The 15,434-nt window shown below is 38.6% G+C and overlaps 1 pseudogene; it reads left to right on the forward strand.

The window, feature by feature from the left end:
- Positions 1-252: 252 nt before the first annotated feature.
- Positions 253-15,106, forward strand: LOC107858861 (annotated as a pseudogene).
- Positions 15,107-15,434: the final 328 nt, after the last annotated feature.

Genomic DNA, 15,434 nt, shown 5'->3' on the forward strand with positions numbered 1-15,434 from the left:
GCATTTTTTAATTTTATCAAATATCTAAAAAATAATTTAAAACTAATTTGATCGAATTTAATTTTATTCAAACGAAATCTTAGCAATTAGGATTTTACTTTCCAAAATCTGCAAATAAGATTTTCGAAATTTCTCTCCAAAAATGTAACCGTTCCTTTTTTATTTTTGGTCCTTCTTTAATTAGTTAGTTAAGTATTATACTTTTCCTAACCAATTGTGGTTAGGTTTTGCTGTGTGCGCCCTATAAATACTTCCCCAGCTTTTAAAGTTGCATTGATATACCTGTTCGCTCCCAACTTGTAAACCGATGACCATATCTGATAGAAGCATGAACCGGTCAGTTGACGACCTCCGAGTCAAACCGGATCCGTCCAATAAGCCGCCGGTTTACCTGTCCAATGCACAGAGAAAGCAGTTAGCCCTTCAGGACGAGATCGCCGAGAAGAAACGCCGCCACGAGCATCGCCCTTACCCCGACAACCGCCATGACCACAGCCGCTGGAACCGAAAAAGAGACAGAGAGTCCAGGGGTAGGGAATCGCAATTGGAGGCTTTGGGATTAGAGAAGGAACTTGAAGCTATCCGTGAGCAGTATTTGGGATCTAAGAAATCGAAGAAGCGGGTGATTGAGTCCAGCGCGAAATTCCGATATTTCATGGGCTAGCACAACACCGAGGACACATCCTCGTGATTTAAACTCTCTCTCCCAAGCCTGTCCAATGTTTGGTCGTGGATTCCTTGGTGGCATCGACAGAAGGGAGCAGAAGAAGCTTGCCGCCAACAAGGAGAGGGAGTTACAGGAGGAGATTTTGAACAAGGAAGGCGTTGTGGCTAATGCAGTAGAAATAGCTGCCTTGATGAAGAAGTAGAATAAGAAGAAAAAGGAAGAAGATGCTGATTTGTACGCTTTTGGCATGAGGGTTGATTGCCACTAGTCAGATAAGAAGCTGGAGCACATGACGGAGAGAGATTGGAGGATATTCAAGGAGGATCATGACATATCCTACAAAGGGTCGAGGATACCTCATCCTATGCGGAATTGGGGCGAGAGCAAGTTAACTGGAGAGTTGCTCAAGGCTGTAAAGAGGGCTGGCTACAAGAAGCCTTCTCCTATTCAAATGGCTTCCATTCCGCTTGGACTTCAACAGCGTGATGTGATTGGCGTCGCACAGACTGGTTCAGGTAAAACTGCTGCTTTTGTTCTCCCTATGTTGAGTTATATCACTCGGCTTCCTCCATCAAGTGAAGAGAATGGGGAAGATGGGGAAGACGGGCCATATGCGGTTGTATTGGCGCCCACACGAGAACTAGCTCAACAAATTGAGCATGAGACCGTCAAATTGGCACACTATTTGGGTATCAAAGTTGTTTCTATTGTAGGTGGGCAGTCCATAGAGGAGCAAAGTTTTAGGATTAGGCAGGGCTGTGAAGTTGTCATTGCAACCCCTGGGCGACTTCTTGATTTCTTTAAGAGACGTTATTGTGTTCTGAACCAGTGTAATTATGTAGTTCTTGATGAGGCTGACCGAATGATTGATATGGGGTTTGAACCTCAAGTTGTTGATGTACTTGATGCAATGCCTTCAAGTAATATGAAACCGAGGAATGAGGATGAAGAGCTTGATGAGAAGAAGATTTATCGAACCACTTATATGTTCAGTGCTACCATGCCACTTGCTGTAGAGCGGCTGGCTGGAAAGTACTTAAGAAATCATGTCGTTGTGAATATTGGCACTGCTGGAAAGGCTACTGATCTCACCACTCAGCATGTGTTCATGGTAAAGGAACCGGAGAAAATGTATAAGCTGCAGAAATTACTGGATAGGCTTGGAAATAAGACAGCTATCGTGTTCATCAACACTAAAGAGCAGGTTGATACTGTTGCCAAGAATCTGGATAAAAAAGGCCACAGGGTAACCACATTGCATGGTGGGAAATCACAGGAGCAGAGAGGAATCAGTCTTGAAGGATTTAGGAGCAAGAGGTGTTGGGTTCATAGTAATGAAAGGGTGTGAATGGAAAAATAGAGAGTAAAAGGGTGGAGGAAAGGAGACACTAAAAATGGAAAGTGCACTCCCAAAATGGCAAGTTTACTCTTTCTCCCACATTGGTGGAAGAAGAGAACTTGAAAGTGTTTATAAGGAGAAACACTTACTCCACATGACAAGTGAGGAAAGAAATAAATGATGGCTCACGCCGTCGTCGCTCGCTCGGCTTCGAATTTGGATTTGGATTTGTCAAATGATCGATCGATGAGATCTATCTTTTTGGACAAAATTTATTTGAATTTCGAAGAATGCCAAGGAAAACATGCAGTAAAATTTTTCTGCACTATTTCGGCCTCCGTTTATATATATTCACGCAGTAACAGTGTTTCAGAACTGATGCGTCTGCTTGAAACTATTGCACTGTTTCAGATTGTTGCTTCTGTTACAGGAGGTTGCACTGTTTCAGATTGTTGCTTCTGTTACAGAAGATTGCACAGCTTCAGAAAGTTGCAACTCTTCAACGAAAATACACACTGTTTCAGTGAACCAGTGCACTGTTTCAGGAAAATACTGCATTGTTTTAAGTGAATAGACATGCATTTTCAGGAAGAGTCACACACCTCTATTATGAACCAATACCACCTTTTCAAAGGGGCATCTAGTGGCTATATAAACCTGGTTTCATCCACAGGTTTATGACATAGAAAACATAGAAATTTTCAGATTACAAAACATTCTTTTTGTCTTAAAAATACTCTAAGTGTGATCATTCAAACCGTGAGTGTGTTCGAAGAATTCGCCTATTTGAGGTACTGCTATAGTCGGATTGAAGGCCACTTTGTCCTGGGAGGAAGAATCCATAACCTCGGGTACAGTGAGGGGAATTATTCCTTAAGGAAAGTCCGTGAATTCGGACTACTTGGCCTTAATCGTTTCTGTTTCATCTTTATTTTCTGAAAAATAAATATACGTCTTGGAAAGGTCTTTTTTGATCTTGTGTTGAGAGCGTTTAATACTTCATTGTGTTCTTGTTCATACTTGAACTCAAGTTGAAGTTGTTGTTCTGTGATACAGATTTTACGTACCCGTATTGTGAAAAATAACAATCTTAAGGAATAATTCTTACAGAATCTGTATTGCTTGTTTTTGGAGATTAAATTTTAGGCTTTCTACTCCGCTTGAATTTAACTAGTGATTAAAAAACATAAAATCTTCGTCACAAGTTAAGGTTCACTCGGTTGACGATTCGAAGTAATAAAAACTTCATCGTTAACTAGAAACAAGAAGAAGAGTTTAAAGTTATTTAAATTTATAAATAGTATTTTGAAAAATACTAAGTTTTCTGTCTTGTTGTGACAGGAAAAATGACAACTGAAAGTCAAATGATGGATGCGACAATGTCTATGGGGGCAAATAATATTGCCACATCAAGTCGCACAAATGCTCCGCCAACGATGGCACCGGCGGAGAAGCCCGAAAAATTTTCTGGCATCGACTTCAAGCGGTGGCAACAAAAGATGTTCTTTTACCTCACCACTTTATGTCTACAATGGTTCACTAGCGAAGACGCTCCCGAGGTGCCCGAGGGAACCTCGGACAAGGAACGCTTCGTTATTGTAGAAGCTTGGAAACATTCGGATTTCCTTTGCAGGAACTATATTCTGAGTAGTCTCCAAGACGACCTCTATAATGTCTATAGTGGAACCAAGACATCAAAAGAACTGTGGGGGCACTTGAATGAAAATATAAAACGGAAGATGCGGGAATTAAGAAATTCCTTGTTGCACGGTTCCTGAACTTCAAAATGATTGATAGCAAATCTGTTGTCTCTCAAGTACAGGAGTTTCAAGTCATCATACATGATCTCCTAGCAGAAGGTATATTTTTGAAAAATACCTTAGTTAAACAAATTAAAAATGTTCTTAATACGCACATAAACTGTTTTGTAGGTTTAATTGTGAATGATGTTTTCCAAGTAGCAGCGATAGTTGAGAAGCTACCACCTTTGTGGAAAGACTTCAAAAACTACTTACAGCATAAATGCAAGGAGATGACCGTTGAAGATCTTATTGTCCGATTTTGTATTGAAGAGGACAATAAAGCTACCGAAAGAAGGTCAAAGGAAAATTCTACAATGAATGGAGCCCATATTGTAGAAGATGGCCAAAACAACTCGAAGAGAAGAAAGAAAGTTGAACATGAAAGCAATCAACCCAAGAAAAAGTTCAAGGAAAAATGCTTCAATTGTGGCAAAATTGGCCACAAGTCCATAGATTGTCGAGCCCCGAAGAAAGGCAAGAAAAAGGACCAAGCGAACATGATTGAGTGCAACAAAAAATATGATGATTTGTGTGCTATGTTCACGGAATGCAACTTGATGGGGAATCCATGCGAATGGTGGATGGATTCTGGTGCCACACGCCATGTTTGCGCAAACAAAGAATTGTTTTCGTCATTTGCTTCGGCTCAAGCAGAAGAAATGCTTTATATGGCCAACTCCGCTACCGTTAAGGTGGAGGGAACAGGAAAAATTTGCCTAAAGATGACTTCCGACAAGGTCTTGACATTGAACAATGTGCTATATGTTCCGGAGTTACGTAGGAACTTAATTTCTGTTTCACTCCTAGATAAGAACAGATTCAAATGTGTAACCGTTTCTGAGAAAATTGTAGTTAGCAAAGGAGAAATGTATGTAGGAAAAGGCTATCTCACGGAGGGCCTTTATAAGATGAATGTAATGACTGTTGAAATGAATAAAAGTTCGAATTCGTCTTATTTGCTCGAGTCTTATGATTTATGGCATGAACGTTTAGGCCATGTTAATTACAAAAGGTTACAAAAACTGATTAACTTAGAAGTTTTGCCAAACTTTGAGTGCAATAAATCAAAGTGTCAAACGTGTGTGGAATCGAAGTATGCAAAGCATCCTTATAAGTCCGTTGAAAAGAATTTCAATCCCTTAGACTTAATACACATTGACATTCGTGATATGAAGTCAACACCATCTCGTGGTAGGAAAAAGTATTCCATAACTTTTATTGACGATTGCACTAGATATTGTTATGTTTACTTGCTAAATGGTAAGGATGAAGCAATAAATGCGTTTAGGCAATATAAAACTGAAGTTGAAAATCAGTTAGACAAAAAGATCAAAATGATAAGAAGTGATAGGGGCGGAGATCCCTTTGCGCAAGGTGTGTAAACTTATCAACTCATTATATAGACTAAAGTAAGCACCAAAACAATGGCATGCGAAGTTTGATCAAACCATGTTGGCAAACGGATTCAAAATAAATGAATGTGATAAATGTGTTTATATTATAGACACTCCAAATCACTAAGTCATTGTATGTTTATATGTGGATGATATGTTGATCATCAGTAGAGACATTTTTGACATAATGAAACAAAATGAATGCTCGAGAGCAAGTTTGATATGAAGGACCTTGGAGTTGCAGATGTGATTTTAGGTATAAAAATCCATCGAACTCCACAAGGGTTGACATTGTCACAGTCTCATTATATCGAAAAGGTACTTGACAAGTTCAAGTATATGGAATTCGATATTGCCAAGACTCTATTGGATGCAAGCTTTGCACTTCGAAAAAATGAAGGTGAAAGTGACTCGCAATTGGAGTATGCAAGAGTATTGGGATGTTTAATGTATGTAATGAACTGTACACGACCAGACATAGCATGCGCTATCAGTAAATTGAGTCGGTACACGAGTAATCCCAACAAAATTCATTGGATGGCAATGAAAAGAGTTTTAGGGTATCTTAAATACACTCAAAATTATGCTTTGCATTATAATAAATATCCTGCGGTACTTGAAGGATATAGTGATGCAAATTGGATCACCGGATCAAACGAAGTAAAATCTACAAGTGGATATGTAATTACTATCGGTGGAGGAGCAGTCTCTTGGAAATCATCCAAATAGACTTGTATTGCTCGTTCTACAATGGAATTTGAATTTATCGCATTAGATAAAGACGGTGAAGAAGCAGAATGGCTCCGAAACTTCTTGGAAGATATTCCGTATTGGCCCAAGCCAATGGCACCAGTATGTATACACTATGATAACCAAGCGACAATAGGTAGGGCAGGGAGCATGATGTATAACGGTAAATCTCGTCATATGAGACGAAGACATAATACCGTTAGAGAACTTCTCTCTAGTGGAATTATCACTATAGACTATGTAAAGTCAAAGGATAATGTATCGGATCCACTTACAAAAGGCCTATCTAGAGAAAGAGTAGAAAGAACATTCAAGGGAATGGGTTTAAGGCCTAGGACAAGTCAGTATGACGGTAACTCTACCTAGCAAACTGGAGATCCCAAAAGCTAGGTTCAAGGAGATCAAACAAAGTTGTGTCTGACAGGTTCAACATTGTCAATTACCCAACCCATTCTCATGACGTAGACAATGTATAGTAAACAAGGATAAGACTTAAGGTGAAAAGTCTTTTAATGATTATCTAAATTTGGCAGATTTGACCAAATAGTTTAATTTACAGGATTGAACGTTTAGAAATCACCTATGTGTGGGCGAAGTGGAAGCCGCTTCAAAGAGAATGTTAGTAAAGGCCTATTCTTTAAGCTCTCATGAAAATCGGGACGTGTTCATGGCTGAAAAGAACAAAACCGTAAGAACCATAAACGGTAAAAGGCTGGTTGTGTGACATGTGTTGTCAAGGCGTACATTAAAGCTCGACGGTTCAAAGATATCAAATCTACCGATTGATCGAGTGCATCCGATGCATGTTCACTATGGAAAGTTCAAAGGGAAACCCACTTATCCAAATGCAATCAGTCTTTGCTTGATGATCACATACTTGTCCATAAAAGTTTTACGAAAAATAGCCATTCCCCATTCATCTGGGGGATTGTTGAGTTCATAGTAATAAAAAGGTGTGAATGGAAAAATAGAGAGAAAGGGTGGAGGAAAGGAGACACTAAAAATGGAAAGTGTACTCCCAAAATGGCAAGTTTACTCTTCCTCCCACATTGGTGGAAGAAGAGAACTTGAGAGTGTTTATAATGAGAAACACTTACTCCACATGGCAAGTGAGGCAAGAAATAAATGATGCCTCACGTCGCCCTCGTCGTCGCTCCGCTCGGCTTCGGCTTCGGATTTGGATTTGGATTTGTCAAATGATCGATCGATGAGGTCTATCTTTTTGGACAAAATTTATTTGAATTTTGAAGAATGCCAAGGAAAACATGCAGTAAAATTTTTCTGCACTGTTTCGGCCTCCGTTTATATATATTCACGCAGTAACAGTGTTTCAGAACTGATGCGTCTGTTTGAAACTATTGCACTGTTTCAGATTGTTGCTTCTGTTACAGGAGGTTGCACTGTTTCAGATTGTTGCTTCTGTTACAGAAGATTGCACAGCTTCAGAAAGTTGCAACTCTTTAACGAAAATACACACTGTTTCAGTGAACCAGTGCACTGTTTCAGAAAAATACTGCATTGTTTTAAGTGAATAGACATGCATTTTCAGGAAGAGTCACACACCTCTATTATGAACCAATACCACCTTTTCAAAGGGGCATCTAGTGGCTATATAAACCTGGTTTCATCCACAGGTTTATGACATAGAAAACATAGAAATTTTCAGATTACAAAACATTCTTTTTGTCTTAAAATACTCTTAAGTGTGATCATTCAAACCGTGAGTGTGTTCGAAGAATTCGCCTATTTGAGGTACTGCTATAGTCGGATTGAAGGCCATTTTGTCCTGGGAGGAAGAATCCATAACCTCGGGTACAGTGAGGGGAATTATTCCTTAAGGAAAGTCCGTGAATTCGGACGACTTGGCCTTAATCGTTTCTGTTTCATCTTTATTTTCTGAAAAATAAATACACCTCTTGGAAAGGTCTTTTTTGATCTTGTGTTGAGAGCGTTTAATACTTCATTGTGTTCTTGTTCATACTTGAACTCAAGTTGAAGTTATTGTTCTGTGATACAGATTCTACGTACCCGTATTGTGGAAAATAACAAGAGGTATAATGTGTTAGTTGCTACTGATGTTGCTAGTCGTGGGATTGATATACCTGGTGTGGCACATGTGATCAACTACGATATGCCAAACAACATTGAAGCATACACCCATCGTATTGGACGTACAGGACGTGCAGGAAAAACAGGTGTAGCCACAACATTCTTGACCATGCAGGATACTGAAGTCTTTTATGATCTTAAACAAATGCTCACACAAAGCAACAGTCCTGTTCCCCCAGAACTTGCCAGGCACGAGGCTTCGAAGTTTAAGCCAGAAGTGTTCCTAACAGACCACCTAGGCCAAATGATATTAAATTTGTTCATTAAAATTGGAATTCATGCATATTTTATCATAGATGCTGTGAGTAAAGAGTTTATATATGGTATCTGCTGAAAGATGGAGCTAGGTAGGGATGATGGAGTTGGTAGATATGGAGGAGGATTCTTACATAGTGGCAGTGGTAAACACATAACCAGTTATTTTTATAAATATTTTACATTCTATTATTAATAGCTTATATGTTGTTAATTTTCCTGAAGGCATTGCCACTTGGATTGCCGGCAACTGAGCTCTATACTTGAGGTCTTTCTGTGAACATCTACTCTCTTGTTTGTTATATTTCCTTAAACATTGCCGTATCTTTTGATACTGTCTGCATAGTTTTGGGTTTCCTTATATTACTGTTATACTTTACTCTTAGGTACTGTGCGCTTAGTTTTGATTGTGATTATATGACAATAACAACATACCCAGTGTAATCCCACAATGTGGGGTCTGGGGAGGATAGTGTTCACGCAGACCTTACCCCTACCTTGGAAGGTAGAAAGGCTGTTTCTGCATAGATCCTCGGCTCAAGGAAAACTGATTGTGATTTTATGATGCTGAGAGTTTCACTGTGCTGGTAAGAATTTTCTTTACCTAGTGTTCTCCTAAACTTTTTTTACTAAAAAAAAAAAAGGAACAGATCAATGGTAGTTTACCTCAGTAAGCCATGGCACTCCACTAGGGTGGGGTGGGGTGGTTTGCAGGACCATTCATATGTAACGATCAACGGGACGAAGCAAAGCATTCAGCTTGAGGCTTCATGCATAGAAAATGTGGATTTAGTTATATGAGATCTGCTTGCATTGCGCACTTACCACGTAGAAGATATGCATTACTCACTTGATGGTGAAACTTATCAAGTATAATTATCTTTTTTTATATGAAGGCAATCTGAGGCCCATTGTAACATTGGTACTTGTAGCATTGATTATATTGCCACTATGTAAATAAGTGAATGATTTTATGACCACTAGCCCCTTCCCTAAATTTGAGTGCTAGTAAATATGAACATCTGTATTTAAATTTTAAGTCCATGCAGAATTCGAAAGCTTTTGAAGTAAGCCGGAGATTCAGGTTTTGGAATTTGCTTCGGTATCCTAGTTATCAACTGGAATACTTTATCAAGATTTAATATTATATGATTTGTACTGATTGAACTATTTGAGACCTAAGTCTTAAAAGAATCTAGATTATGAAACTTTTTCCTTCACTGCGCTCCTTTGAAAAGCTTATTTACTGGAGTGATTTTCTTCCTGTTCGCAACAACAGAGATAAGTTCCTACTTTGTATCCTTGAAAATTCTTAAAAAATAGAGAGAGGAAAAGAAGGAAGTGGTGTAAAAAGTAAGAAAATGGTGGAGAATTACATCTGTGGTAAAACTTGTAAGACACTAGATAAAGGTCTTGAGGCAACAAACTCGAGTTGCCGGCTCTTGTTGGAATTTCGGAAAATTGGAGAAGATGAGTTGCATTACACTAACAGAATGGGGGGAAAACATGGCAATAGGTTGATGTGTGTATTTGTATGCATGTGTATATAATATTCCAGATTTAGAATTTTGATCAGCTTCATTTGAAGATGTAGAAATATTTCTAAATAGAGATCAATGACTAAGCAAAGTAATGAGCAGAAAGGCTAGGGTCACCTAAGGGTGTGGCTAATGGTCAATGAAGTGGGAGGAGAACCATGCCTGGTGGACAGAGTTACCCGACAACCGTACTGGTGGAATGGTGTGTGTGTGTGCCAGCTGGTACAAACACTGCCGTCATAAAAATGAAAAAAGGGGATATATACACCGATGGAATAAATACCCATGGCCTGGCTATAATTATATAGAAAATCACTGTGGTGTACCAAGTGTTAGTTCCATGCAGGTAGACTGTCTTTAGGGATTTAGTGAGAAGTTTAGGTTCAGAATATTGAAGAAAATGGATCGTCCTAGAAAAACAACACGCTTCTCATGATGTCATCAAGTAGTTAAGACTAGTTTTTATCCTTTTCTAAGTTGGGAGGATTTGAGAGTTGTTGCATGCTTTCTTGACTATGAGCATTATGTGTGTTTATATAATCAAAATGAGTCTTCTAATTTAAGGAGAATTTTATCTAGAAGTACTTGTTCAAAGTGGTTGTTTTACACAGATGCATCACAAGGCTAAATAAAGAGTTTGCAAGGCTGGTCAGTCCAGCCTAAGAATGGGTTGCAAGTCCAGTAGGCTCGAGTGATTGCAGGACATGCTTTAGTCTTTTGTTTTGGTCCAACTTCCAAATGATCTATAGTTTTCAGCTTATTTCATTCTATCAATACAACAAGGCCCTTGAGCAGCTTGTAAAGATGGAAATGACTTTTGAGCCAACAGTATTAGTGCATCAGGTGTGTACATACAATTCCCCGTAATAATCATAGAGAGGGATGTCACTGTTGCAGGATGCACCGCCAAATACGCTTGGGAGAGAGAACAGCCATCCTTTTTAATGGTCATATTTGGAGTCACTATTCCTTATGCACCACAGGTGAACTACTTATTTTAACTGGACAGTACCTGGGGAAACATCGGATTATGCATGAGAAATGTGGTTTTACATGGTTGAATTAGTTTTAGGGAGGAAGGAGAAGATGTTGGCACATGTAAAACCTAACTTCTGCTTCCATATTATTATATAATGTGAAATGCAGGTAAAATCTACTTATTGCACTTAGTTACTGTCGAAGTACCTTCTCGTTGTAATAAAGAAAAACAATGTGACATTGGGTTAATATCTTGTGTATGATTATGCAGCAAAGATTGGAGCTTGGGATTGATATCCTGTAGAATATACACAATTAAAGGAACAGGCATGAACTTCTTTAGCTCCTCAGAGTTGTCCAAAATACTTTTTAATAACATTACATTTATGCTCTTTAATAACATTTTTTTGGGTCGGGGGTCTATCGGAAACAACCTCTCTACTTCATCTGAGGTAGTGGTAGTGGTATGGACTGCGTACACTTTACCCTCCCCAAACCCCACTTTGTAGGAATACACTGGTTTGCAATGTTTCTATCTTTATGTATGTGAGCATTCTGACACCGTGCATATATGATTGCTAGCTAGGTTGGCCTTGTAAATAATTCTTGTTTACTCTTAAATGTTACTTCATTGTAAAAAACAATTCTTGTTTGCTCTTTGTATTGGGAATTGGTGGTGGTGTTGCTGTAAACAAATGTTGGATAATCTTTGTTGATTTGCTTCTTATGTGAATCATGTTTGTGATTTTCTAGTATGTTCTATATCCTCTTATTGGCGCTAGTAGACTTGTGCTTTCTTGCAGGCTTCCACTGGGATTTTTATATTGGCTGTTGGAAGAGGTACTCTTTTGTCTATTACTTGGTTTTTAAGAATGAAGCAACATGGTTGGATTTAATGATAACATGCTCTGGTAATGTAAATAATAGTCATGGGTCACGTCACTTGCTTTTATTTTGATGAATGTATAAAAAATGTTAAATCTCTTTGCTGTAGAACTTTTAAGATTCTGTAATAGGTTTTATTATCTTATTCAAAAACTAAAGGCAATCCGGGTGGAAATCTGCATCTGTTAGAGAGGAACTCTTCTTTTGCGTCACTAAAAGCAAATTATATTTGGTTCTGATTAATGGACCGATTAACTGATCTGGCATTATATTTAGGCCCTTGTAGTGACAGTTTCATTTGCCATCTTACTTTATTTAGTGCCTGTCATGCATTATTCTATTCTAGTTGTGATAGAACGGAACTTAAGCTTTAGAAAGTTCAACTTCAGAAGCGGAGATAAATACTGCATCCGCAACCATCATGTGAAAGTCGGTGACTGAGAGAACATTTTAGCATGACAATACTGTTTCAACAATTTTTAGGTTGCAATAATTGATCAAACTTAGTGAGAATACAGGCTACAGCCCATTTCTCTTGCTCGGCCATACACGGAGGGAGGAGGTACTCCTTTACTCCTGTATTTACTTTTTGCTCAGACTTGACATAAGAAATACTACTTATTAGTTGCCTATACTACTAATTACCCTGTCAAGGTCCTGTAGCATGCAATGAACCACATTAATGTACTCTCTTTTAAACATTTTTCCATTTAGAGTGACAACCCCAAGTCTGAAGTGCAAAATGAGAAAAGAGGAGGTTGATGGCACATAACTATATGTTTAGAGCAGAATGGTTTGAGTGTAATTCGATGCAGTTTTACTTGCAACAAGTTTCTGTTTTTAATGCACTGCTCTCGGTTTGCTTTGTACAGCATCATATCTGGTACCAATTGGAGGTGCTTTTAAGGCATCTAGTTTAGCTTTCTTGTCCACTTCACCAATCGCTTTGAAGTTAAAAGCTAGCCTCCAACGAAATAATTCCATTTGTACATCTTTTAGTGGATTGCCCTCATATGTCAATCGTTGAGGATGAACTCTTTATCTGAAACATTTTTAGGACCGACATGCTACTACAACAACAACAGGCCCAGTGTATTCCCACAGAGTGGGGTCTGGGGAGGGTAAAATGTACGCAGTCCATACCGCTACCTCCGAGGAATTAGAGAGGTTGTTTCTGATAGACCCCGGGCTCAAGATATAGAATAATATACCAAGGTAGCATAACAAAAATCAAAGGTAAGAAATAGTAACACTAGATATCCAAGAAAAGGAAATAAGAGAAAAAAGAACAAACAAAATAAGAAATAAGAAAAATGAATACCCATGTAGTAGTAACACACACTCACCGACCAAAGACACCTACCACACCCAACTCTCCTAACACCTAACCATAACCGACCCACTCACACTAGCCTTCTACCCTAATCCGTGACCTCCACACCTTCCTGTCTTGGGTTATGTCCTCAGTAAGCTAAAACAACTCCATGTCATGCCTAATCACCTCCCTCCAGTATTTCTTTGGTCTACCTCTACTCCTCCTGAAGCCATCCAAAGCTAACCTTTCACACCGCCGAACTGGGGCATCTGTGCCCCTCCTCATCACATGTCCAAACCATCTCAACCTTCCTTCTCGTATCTTATCCTCCACCGAAGCCACTCTCACCTTCTCTCGGATAGTCTCATTCCGAACTTTATCCCCTCTAGTCAGGCCACACATCCAACGCAACATTCTCATTTCCGCCACCTTCAATCTTTGAATATGTGAGTTCTTGACTGACCAACACTCCGCTCCATACAACATGGCCGGACGGACTGCCACTCTGTAGAATTTGCCTTTAAGTTTAAGGGGCACCTTCTTATCACACAACACTCCCGGCCGACGTGCTACTATATATTATATATATCAAGAAGCTGAACTTCTTATGTAATGCTTTTCTACTTTATGTAAAATGTGATGACCTCTCATCAATCTTTTTGTCATAGCTAACATGTGTCATCTTAATGTTTAGATCGTCGGATGGGAGTAAACTATGGAAACAAGCAATGAAACAGAAAATAAAACGTACATTTTCAGTAGGTGGAGACGAAGTCAACTGTGAACTGTTTTGCTATGCATAACTGGTAAGGACTCATCAACCATTTTTATTTAGTTTTAAGCCATTTTACCTCAACTCAACACATAAATCTATCAACTAAGAATGTAAGACGATGCCTTTCCAGTTGTTTTGCCATTGATATGTTGGTCTCCGCTTTGGGCCAAGTTTACACGGTTTTTCCCCAAAGTCTTCATACCATTGAGAGATCCTACATTTTATATGTAGTTGCTCATTCTTTTCAGCTAGCAATGTGGACTTTTGTTCATACTTCCAACAATCTCCCCCTCGAACTAGGTTCCACATTGCCCATCACCACGATTCACGAGATGTCGTGATTCATTGTGTGCTGCCCCTATTGTCTTGAGTATTTTATGACAATCAAAGCTTGCTACTAGATTTTTAAGTTCCACGTGGCCAAACATCACGATTCACGGGTTGTCGAGATTCATTGTATGTCACCCACATCGTCCAAATATTTTATGACAATCGAAGCTCGTAACTAGCTTCTTCTTTTGTGCGCATCTCCAAGCTCGTAAAGTAAGCAATTGAACCTTGCCATCATCCTCATCCGCTGAACCTGTGTTAGGCTCATTGTTAGGCTCCAAAGCCCAAAGACACTCTTACATGGTGTGATATTGTCCTCTTTGAGTCAAGCCTGCGTGACTTTATCCAACAGGTCTCACACCATTTAGAGATAGTAGACCTTTATATATAGCAATTTGAGACACTTCTTATTTTCAACTATTAATGTGAGACTTCTGTTCATATTCCCCAACAGATTACCATTTCCTCTGTTTAAAATCACTTCTACTTGTTAATATGTACTCCTTCCGTCCCATATTAGGTGGTCATTTTTCTTTTTACACGCATGTGAAGAAATCATAAATAAAAAGGTGATTTTACTAATTCACCCCTTAAAAACACTTCTCGGGAACTTTACAAACAAGTGTAATTACTTTCAAAAGGAATTAATTGCAAGGATAATATAGAAAGAAGTTTAGGTAATGCTTTCTTGATTTAGTAAGGTGGATAAGTAATATGATACAATAATTTTTTAGTAAGATCAACTAATATTGGATGGAGGAAGTAATAAGTTCCATTTTACTCTACTAGGAAAGTATTAATGGGATGTCCCATTTTGCCTGCTGTACTCTACTAATACACATTAATCCAATTTTATGCTATCGAGATGTTAGGACAATTAAAATTATACTTCAGCTGTTGTAGCAAACAATATTGTCAAAATCTCTTTGCAAAATTTGTTAGATATATTTCATAACGGTGATGATTCAATTATTCGCTAAATTGAATAGGCAAAAGGTCTAATTTTGCTACTGACTATTCAATGCTTGTACAACTTGGCTCTCCCGTTCGATTTTGGTTGATTCATGTCCCTGTTGCCAAGAAGTCATCTTGTATTTGATCTCATCGTTAATAAAGCTCCAACATAAAATAAATGAACTTTACGTGCCTAAATTATTTGAATAGAAAGATTTGACTTTACTTATCAACTTTTGACTATAACTTAAAATCACCTTGGTGTTGGATGTTAAGGGGAAAACAAGATTTTTCTTAACCGCAGGGTAGTATTTGATCAAAAGTCTAAAATACGCCGAGCTTG

The sequence above is a fragment of the Capsicum annuum genome, chromosome 2, assembly GCF_002878395.1.
Source record: "Capsicum annuum cultivar UCD-10X-F1 chromosome 2, UCD10Xv1.1, whole genome shotgun sequence".
Classification (NCBI taxonomy): domain Eukaryota; kingdom Viridiplantae; phylum Streptophyta; class Magnoliopsida; order Solanales; family Solanaceae; genus Capsicum; species Capsicum annuum.